This window comes from Mandrillus leucophaeus, unplaced genomic scaffold (assembly GCF_000951045.1).
Source record: "Mandrillus leucophaeus isolate KB7577 unplaced genomic scaffold, Mleu.le_1.0 Scaffold542, whole genome shotgun sequence".
In the NCBI taxonomy this organism is placed as follows: Eukaryota; Metazoa; Chordata; class Mammalia; order Primates; family Cercopithecidae; genus Mandrillus; species Mandrillus leucophaeus.
In genome coordinates this window covers 491,010-501,216 of record NW_012105831.1, presented here as the reverse complement: position 1 = coordinate 501,216, position 10,207 = coordinate 491,010, and the positions used below count along the sequence as shown (strand labels likewise).

The window sequence follows — 10,207 nt, the reverse complement described above, 5'->3', positions numbered from 1 at the left end:
TTTAGCCGTGTTGCCCAGGGTCGTCTCAAACTCCTGAGCTTGAGATCCTCCTGCCTCAGCCTCCCAAAGTGCTGGGATTACAGGCACGAGCCACTGTACCCGGCCAAAAAAGATGGACTGTTTAATAAAATTATTCTGGGAAACTTGTGTGACCAACTACCAAAATTAGATCTAGACCTCACATCACTTATTAGTGTATTAGTCTATTCTCACATTGCTATAAAGAAACACCTGAGACAGGGTGGTTTAAAAAGAAAAGGTTTAATTGGCTTACAGTTCCTCGGGCTGTACAGGAAGCATGATGCTGGCAACTACTCAGCTTCTGGAGAGGCCTCAGGAAACATACAATCATGGTAGAGGCGAAGGGGAAGCAGGGATGTCTTACATGGGTAGAGCAAGAGCAAGAAAGAGACTGGGTTGGGGGGCGGGTTACATACTTTTAAACAACCAGATCTCATGATAGCTCACTCACTTACTGTCATAAGAACAGCACTGAGAGGATGGTGCTAAACCATTCACAGAGGATCCACCCTTGGGATTCAATCACCTCCCACCAGACCCCGCCCCAACTCTGGGGATTACAATTGAACATGAGATTTGGGTGGGGACATAGATTCAAACTATGTCAATTAGGATAGGTTCTCAATGCATCAAAGACTTCAGTGTCAACAATGAAGTCATAAGAAGTACCAGAAGAGAACAGTAAATTCCTTTATAACATCAGAGTAGAAAAGTCTTCCTAAAGCCATAAATAAAACAATTGATGCTTTCAACTACAAAAACAAGGAACATGTCTTCATAGAAAGAAAATTAACAATATAAATAAAGATTAACGAGAAATAACAAACCGGAGGAGAGGATTTGTACCTCATATTACAGCAAAGGGTGAATCCCTCTAGTGTAAAAAGAGTTTCTGGAATTTGACAAGGAAAAGATCAACAGATGAATGATTAGTTGACAGACATAGAAATATGAGTGATTCTTAAATATATGAAAATTGCTAATTAAAACTACCTTTCCATACCATTTTCCATTATGGCCAAAATCCAAACATTTGATAAATATAATTGGTGAAGCATGAGGAACATGGAGAAATGCCTAGGCACTCTCGGATATTGCTGGTGGAAGTACAAACTTTAGGGAAAATAATCTGGGAACATCTGTTAAAATTACAAAATCGCTGGTATGATTCTGCACTGCACGGCTGTTCTCTTGAGCCGTGGTCATTGATCTCCGTCCACCTTCTCTCCCACCTAAGTGTGTGCCGCCACCTGATGGAAGATTTGATGGACAGGGACATGAGTCCCCTGAGGCCCCAGAACTATCTTTTCAGTTGTGAACTAAAGGCTGACAAAGATGATCACTTTAAGGTGGATAATGATGAAAATGAGCACCAGTTATCTTTAAGAACGGTCAGTTTAGGGCCTGGTGCAAAGGATGAATTGCAAATTATTGAAGCAGAGGCAATGAATTACGAAGGTAGTCCAAAGTAACACTGGCAACTTTGAAAATGTCTGTATAGCCAACAGTTTCCCCTGGAGCTTTGAAATAACACACCCAGTGGTCTTACAGTTGAAGTGTGGTTCAGGGCCAGTGTATATGAGTGGACAGCACTTAGTAGCTGTGGTAGAAGATGCAGAGTCAGAAGATGAAGAGGGGGAGGATGTGAAACTATTAAGTATATCTGGAAAGCAGTCTGCTACTGGAGGTGGTAGGAAGATTCCACAGAAAAAAGTAAAACTTGCTGCTGATGAAGATGATGATGATGAAGATGATGATGATTTTGATGATGAGGGATCTGAAGAAAAAGCACCAGTGAAGCAATCTATACGAGATACTCCAGCCAAAAAAGGACAAAAGTCAAATCAGAATGGAAAAGACTCAAAACCATCATCAACACCAAGATCGAAAGGACAAGAATCCTTCAAAAAAAAAAAACAGGAAAAAACTCCTAAAACACCAAAAGGACCTAGTTCTGTAGAAGACATCAGAGCAAAAATGGAAGCAAGTATAGAAAAAGTGCATTGAACAGTCCTGGGCACTACTGGTAAATTAAGCCCAAAGATGGGAAGAAAGGAAAAGGAGAGACAAATATAGTCCATACTCAGTGTCAACAATCCAGACAGAAGTCTTCTATTTTAATCCCAGTCCACTTTTCTGATTTGCTGCCCACGCCTCTTCAGGTTGGAAACAATCTCACTCTCAGTTCCCTAAAGCACTTTCTTCTGACTACTGTGATTTGGTGAACCTTGCCCTTTGCTTTCTATTACTTGCATATTTGCCTCACTTCTGACCATGTTTTTTGTTTGTTTGTTGTTTTGTTTTTTTGTTTTTGAGACGTAGTCTCGCTGTCTCCCAGGCTGGAGTGCAGTGGCAGGATCTTGGCTCACTGCAAGCTCTGCCTCCCGGGTTCACACCATTCTCCTGCCTCAGCCTCCCAAGTAGCTGGGACTATAGGTGCCCGCCTGCACGCCTGGCTAGTTTTTTGTATTTTAGTAGAGACGGGGTTTCACCCTGTTAGCCAGGATGGTCTCGAGCTCCTGACCTCGTGATCCACCCACCTTGGCCTCCCAAAGTGCTGGGATTACAGGCATGAGCCACTGCGCCCAGACCTCTGACCATGTTTTAAACCACCTTTGCATCTCCTTAGCTGCTCAATAAATATTTGAATGAATAAAAAAAAAATTACAAAATTATTTACCCTGTGATCCAATAATCCTACTTCTGGAGATTTATTTATATAGACATATGAACAAGTTTATTCATTGCAGCATTTTGGTAAGAGCAAAATGAGAGCAGGTCAAGTCTCCATTAATAAGAACTGGTTAGATGGTGATACATCCATATCATAAAACACCATGTACATGAGAAGAAATAAAAAAGAAGCCTTTGTAGTGTTACTGAGAAAGCTGCATAATATATTTTTAAATTAAAAACAAGATGTAAGATGATAATGAATGCAACTGAGTATGTTACAATATGCTTCCTTTTGTGAAGGAAAGAGGGGGAATAAAGACAGGTATTCCTAATTTTTGTACTTGCATAACTCCAGAAAGGAAAAATAAAAAATAAAAGTCATTATCTGTGGTAAGAAAAAGAGACAGATAGAGCAAGGATAGGAATGAGAGTTTTCACTGCATACCATTTATATTTGATTTTATGTCAAAGTATTGCTTGCTCAAAAAGAATAGAATGTAATAGTAACAAATATTGAAACGTAAAGTTAAGCCTCAATCTGCACAAGCCTGCCTTAAAGCGCCTTTAATCCACTTCCCTAACTGTTCCTTGCTCTCGTGTGTCACACTACTTGCCCTCCCTTTCATCCAGTTTTCTCAAGCTAACTGAATCATGGTAAACATGCTTTTAACTGTGCCAGGAATTCACTTTTCTCCAGCCACTTTCTAAAGTTGAAAGTAGAGGGCAGCAGGCCGGTCATGGTGGCTCACGCCTGTAATCTCAGCACTTTGGGAGACTGAGGCGGTTGGATCACCTGAGGTCAGGAATTCAAGACCAGCCTGGCCAACATAGTGAAACTCCATCTCTACTAAAAATACAAAAATTAGCAGACATGGTGGCAGGCACCTGTAGTCTCAGCTACTCGGGAGACTGAGGCAGGAGAATTGCTTGAACCTGGGAGGCAGAGGTTGCAGTGAGCCAAGATCATACCACTGCACTCCAGCCTGGGTGACAGAGCAAGACTCTGTTTAAAAAAAAAAAAAAAGGCAGAGAGCGGCCGACAGGGCCATGAAGGAAAAGGACTAAAATGCACCCGTTTAAGTTATGCCCCTCTGGTAAATGTTCCCGTCACACTACACTTCTCCTTCATAACACCCATCACTCTTGTAATTACTGTCCTCACGGCTCAGAAAAACTCATCTCTTTTTGTTATTGTCATAGCTAAAATTTATTGAGAGTATTATAATCCAAAAACTGTAAAGTGTTTTACATAGACTAAAATCTCACAACTAACCTATTTACTATGATTATTTACTTAAAGATTAGGAGATTGATACCCAGAAAGAGTAAGTAACTTGGCGGAGGGTCATGTAGCCAAATGACAGGACAGAACCTATGTCCTTAATCGTTACACTCCGCCACCTGGGATAGTGATGGTGGCAGGAAATACCCTACTTTCACTTTCATTATTTTAAATATTTAAACAACTTATTTTATCTATTCCATTAAAAAAAGAAAATTAGTGTCTAAGGCATTACTTGGTACAAATATTAGAATAGTGTAATTGAGAAAAAGAAGTTACATGAGAAATATAATATGGTGCCTGAATTAGGCCATTCTTGCATTACTATAAATAAATGCCTGAGACTGGGTAATTTATAAGAAAAGAGGTCTGGCTGGCTCATGGCTCTGTAGGCTTTACAGGAAGCACGGTGCAGGCATGTGTTCAGCTTCTAGGGAGGCCTCCGGAAGCTTACAATCATGGCAGAAGAGAGAGCAGGCCCTTCACGCGGTGAAAGCAGAAGCAAGTGAGAGAGTGTGGAGGAGGTGCCACACACTTTTAAATGAACAGCTCTTGTGTGAACTCAGAGCAACAGCTCACTTATCACCAAGACGATGGTCCAAACCATTCATGAGGGATCCATGATCCAAACACCTCCTACCACGCCTTACCTCCAACATTGGTGATTACATTTTAACATAAGATTTGTGTGGGGACAAATACCCAAACTATGTCAGTGCCCCATGCTGAAAAGGAAATAGTTAAGTGTATACTTATTCCTTTCCTTCACATAAATCTGATCATGGCCAGGTGCGGTGGGTCACGCCTGTAATCCCAGCAGTGATTACAGCCTCTTCGGGAGGCCAAGGGAGGCAGATCACGAGGTCAGGAGTTTGAGACCACCTGACCAACATGGTGAAACCCCATCTCTACTAAAAATACAAAAATTAGCCAGGCATGGTGGTGGTGCCTGTAATCCCAGATACTCAGGAGGCTGAGGCAGGAGAATCACTGGAACCCAGGAAGCGGAGGTTGCAGTGAGCCAAGATCGTGCCACTGCACACCAGCCTGGGTGACAGAGCGAGACTCCATCTCAAAAAAAAAAAAAAAAGAAAAAATCTGATCATAAAATTAATCTTATTCCCATATTCAGCAAGCATATATTTCATCACCCACTATATCCTTAGCATCATGCCAGGAACACTGGGGAAAAGCAAAAACATACATAGACCCAAGATTTGATATTACAGTCTAGTATTGAAGAGATCATACAATACTAAATTGAACTTAAGATTTTTATAGATACTTAGTTAAGTTTAAATTCACAGGATCTGGCAACCAAGCTAACACCCTCCAGGCAGGAAAACATGAATAGTCCAAGAAAATAGACATAAAGATACTGATGATGGATACTCCCCAGTAAAACAGTAGAATAACTGACAGTGAAGCTTTCATTCTTAAAGGTCCGTCCACATGTGCAGAGTTAGCAATCAGCTTTTAATGCTTTTAATGCCTTACTTTGTGTGTGTGTGTGTGTGTGTGTGTGTGTGTGTGTGTCTGATGGAGTCTCGCCCTGTCGCCCAGGCTGAAGTGCAATGGTGTGATCTTGGCTCACTGCGACCTCCACCTCCTGGATTCAAATGATTCTCCTGCCTCAGCCGCCTGAGTAGCCGAGTTTACAGGTGCTGCCACCATGCCCGGGTAATTTTTGTATTTTTAGTAGAGACAGGGTTTCACCATTTTGGCCAGTCTGCTCTCAAACTCCTAACCTTGTGATCTGCCTGCCTCGGCCTCCCAAAGTGCTGGGATTACAGGCATGAGTCACCGTGCCCAGCCCATCTTACTCTTAAATAGAAGCAACCAGCCTAATTTATTTCTGAGTAAAGGCTTTAATATTAAAGAGGAAGATTTTTAAAATCTTAACCATCCTTGGAGAGATGTAAAAGGAATGTTGACTATGTGAAACAAACATAGTATTTTTTTAAAGCTAGGAAATAGTAAAGAGCTCTTGGAAGTTAACACTATAATATAAATAAATAATTCGTTAGAAAAATTGATACATAAAGGTAAGGAAATATCTCAGAAAGTAGAGGAAAAGTAAAAGATTGAAAATAGCAAAAACAAGACAATTGGAGGATCAATCTGAGAAGTCCAACATCTAACTAACAGAAGTTCCAGGAGAGAAAATATGAAAAACAGAAGAAAACTATTAAAGAACCATTTAAGAAACAAATGTTTTCCGTTTGAAAGGATGTACTGATTGCCCAAACAATGAATGAAAACAGACTATGAGAAACTATATAATCATGAAAGTTTGAAATAGTGGAGACAATAGCAAAGTCCTAAAAGTTTCCAGAATTTAAAAGCAAAAACAAGTCACATACAAAAGAACACTAAAAGACAGTGGAGAGCATTGCTTCCAAAATCCTAAGCAAAAATCACTTTCAACTTAGAATTCTATACCCAGACAAACTATTGATTGTATGTGCAAGTTGACTAAAGACCTTTTCAGACATGTCAGGTCTCAAAAATTTATATCTGTGTACCCTTTTCCAGGAAGTTACTTGAGGGGGTTCATTCCACCAAAGCAAGAACATAATTCAAGAAAGAAGAAAACAGGAACCAGGCAATAAACAGGACTCAATAAAGAAACAAAAGGAATCCCCAAAGATGATGGCAAATAAAGACCATGAGCTGTCAGTTGTGCACCAGTACAGATTAGAGCAGGTCCAAAGACTGAAGATAAAACTAATGAATCCCTGTGTTTGAGTGGACTGAAAGAACATTTCCAGAACTTGAGGCAAGTTGGGGGTTAACTTAATGATGAGTATAGAGAAAACAAAGCAAATGAAACAAAAAGTTTATTAACTTTAGGAGAAACAAAAAGTTGGGCAACAAAAGGAAAGCAAACATTGCCTAAGGAATGGAACAATCCCAAAAGGCTTTACATAGATGTAATACTGTAACATCATATATTGATCTAATCAAAGTTATAACTTAACTATGATGGAAAGATGGAGGGGAATTGTGACCAGATGTACTGGGGATAGGAGTGGAAAAAAAGTAAATCCTCATTTTCCAAAGAGGAATGTCAATAGATAATGCTGAAAACTATAATAATAGTAATAATAATAATGATGAAGTAGTCATATAAGCATGCTATATTTAGAGGGATGAAGTTAAGTAACAAAACCAACAGCACAAAGGAGTTGAGCGTGGTTGGGAGACTCTAAGAACTGGTGTGGCACCCTAGAGGTCAGCTTTTCTATGCAATAATTGGAGTGTAGCTATTTGACTCTTTAACTGATATTCATGGACAACTGATGAAAATTAAAACTAAATTTAAAGAATTAAAAGAGGAAAATGTATGTATGGGTATGTTTTTTAAAGCAAACAGTATCAAATACCTTACTTCTTTTTATTACCTTGATATATGTGAATCAACTCACGTGAAATGTATACTTTCCTTATAAAGAACATTGAAATAATACAAGCTCCCATGAAAGGGGAAAACTGAAAAGATGAAACAAGCCACACATTCAGCTAAGGAAAGCAGAAGCAGTTGAGAAGGACTAAACTAAAGCAAGACAGCTTCCTGAATACTGCTGAATAGGGCATCAAATTACAAAGAGGGAAAACCTAAAGGTCTATGGAATAATAGAGTGCAGCCAGGAGAAATTTAAACAGAAGGGAAAAAAAAAACTTGACAGAATAATGGCAACCAATGCCAGAAGCACATCCCCTCACAGAGGGGTCAAGTTACAGAATTTCCCTGACTGAAGAACTGGAAGTAGATTTTCCCACTTTCAGAAATGGTGAACCATATTAGAACATATTGTACAGTCAGTCTGAACAAACATTTGTCCAACGTTGAGTAATCTTTACTTTAAGGCCTTAAGAAATTTTAATTCTGCCACAAAACAATCTGAAGAATAAATTGTTTAAAAAGAAAGAAAAATAACCTGCCTTCTCTCATATTCAAGTGAATGTTGTGACAAGGGTCATGCTAGTCTACTATGGTAGATGGTCTATTATTAAGTGTCTACTGAAGTATATCTTTCCATAATTATTTCATAATTTCCTGCTCTTTTAACTTGAGCTAGGATAAACCCATAGCTAGGACAATTCTGTTTCTGAATAGAGTCAATTGAATGTAGGCTTGAGTATGCAATTAGTGGATTGTTCAGGATTTTCCCTGCTGGCTCTCTTGCCACTATGTTTTGGCCATTCTGGTACTCAGTACCTCTGCCAGGGTGGTAGGAGAGAAAATAATGCAGATACATTCAACAATTTGTTTTTCTCTTTTCTAACAGGACTAATCTCCAGTGTTGGCTTTAATTAGATTTGAGGACTACTTCTAGGTTTCATTTATTTGTTGAACTCTCCCCCATCTTCTTTTATAGATTCCTCCTTAGTGACAAAAATTCCATTTTAAAGTTTTATGGTTTTTTCTTTTCTTTTTGAGACAGAATCTCTTACTGTCGCCCAGGCTGGAGTGCAATGGCGCGATCTCGCCACACTCCAACCTCCGCCTCCCGGGTTCAATTGAGTCTCCTGCCTCAGCCTCCCAAGCACCTGGGACTGCCACCATGCCCAGCTAATTTTTGTATTTTACTTGAGACAGCGTTTCTCCATGTTGACCAGACTGGTCTCGAACTCCTGACCTCAGAGGATCCGCCAGCCTCAGCCTCCCAAACTGCTGAGATTACAGGCGTAAGCCACCGCACCCGGCAAAGATCTGTAGTTCTAACTCACAAGTTCAGGCATTAGTGTGAACAGCAGGAAATCCTCATTGGGATTTTATTTGTACAAAGCTTCAAAGACTTCCTGGGAGGGACGCGGTGGCTCACACCTGTAATCCCAGCAGGCCGAGGGGAGCAGATCAGTTGAGGTCAGGAGTTCAAGACCAGCCTGAGCAACATGGTGAAATCCCGTCTTTATCAAAAAGACAAAAATTAGCCGGGCGTGGTGGCACATGCCTGTAATCCCAGTTACTTGGGAGGTTAAAGTAGGAGAATCGCTTGATCCCAGGAGGTGGAGGGTGCCATGAACCGAGATCAGGCCACTGTACTCCAGCCTGGGCGATAGAGCGAAACCCTGTCTCAAAAAAAAAAAAAAGATTGGGGCTAATAGTCGGCCTCCAACCACAATCCCTCTGCCTCTCCATATCTAAAAAAGAAAAAGGCAACCAAGAAATAATGGCTTCTCCTTAACTGAGGAGGAGCTGTTCAAATGAAGAAGAAATTTACCCTAAGAGCAATGTCAGAGCAAATTAGCCTAAACTACCCCAGCGACTGAAGCAGATCTTTTGAGGTGCCTTCCAGGAAAAGCGACCAGTGGACAGAGTGGAGCATTGTGTGAACAATTAAAATGAAAAAGGCGCCAGGGGGCGCTGCTGGCTCAAGGCTGGGCAGCCCCCGGAAAGGTAGCCGTTTCCGTGCTTCTACAGAAGCTCATGGGTGAAGATGTCTACAAGGGACAAGAGACCAGCAACCCCTGGGAGATGTCATGACACCAGCAAGGGGACAGGTGCTTAGTGTCTTCCAGCAGAAAGAGCAGATGGAGGGAGTGGAGACCCACGTTTCCTGAATGCAGCTTAGGCTGCTGGAGCCTGAGGAAACAAAAGCTGCCTTTAGTGATTCTTCTGCTTGGGAAAGTCAGGGAAACCCAAGAGTGAATAAAACATGTTTCCTGTTTGCAAGGAGCGTTTGGCCTTCCACCATTGGTTTTACTAAAATTATATGTTTTTTCAATAAATACTTTACATACCACACACCAAAATCGCTTCCAGATGGATTAAAGAGCATATATAGAATTGAAAAGTTATTAAATGAACAAAGAAACTTAAAAACAATGAAAAAACTATGAAGGAGATTGCCAGATTTAATTACAAAAAATGGTAACTTCTGATTATTAAAATATGAATAAACTACAGACAATGGGTGGAGAAAAATATTTGGTCAAAATGTGACAACAGGTCAATATTTTTATTATATAAAGAACACATACATGGCTGGGATCGGTAGCTCACGCCTGTAATCCCAGCACTTTGGAAGGCCGAGGCACGTGGATCACTTGAGATCAGGAGTTTGAAACCAGCCTGGCCAACATGGCAAAACCCCGTCTCTACTAAAAATATAAAATTAGCCTGGCGTAGTGGCACGTGCCTGTAATCCCAGCTACTTGGGAGGCTGAGGCAGGAGAATCGCTTGAACCTGGGAGGTGGAGGTTGCAGTGAGCTGAGATTGC

At 40.7% G+C, this 10,207-nt stretch overlaps 1 pseudogene; it reads left to right on the top strand.

Annotated features, from left to right (window-relative positions):
• Positions 1 to 1,274: 1,274 nt before the first annotated feature.
• On the top strand, positions 1,275 to 2,028 carry LOC105552073 (annotated as a pseudogene).
• The last annotated feature ends 8,179 nt before the right edge of the window (positions 2,029 to 10,207 follow it).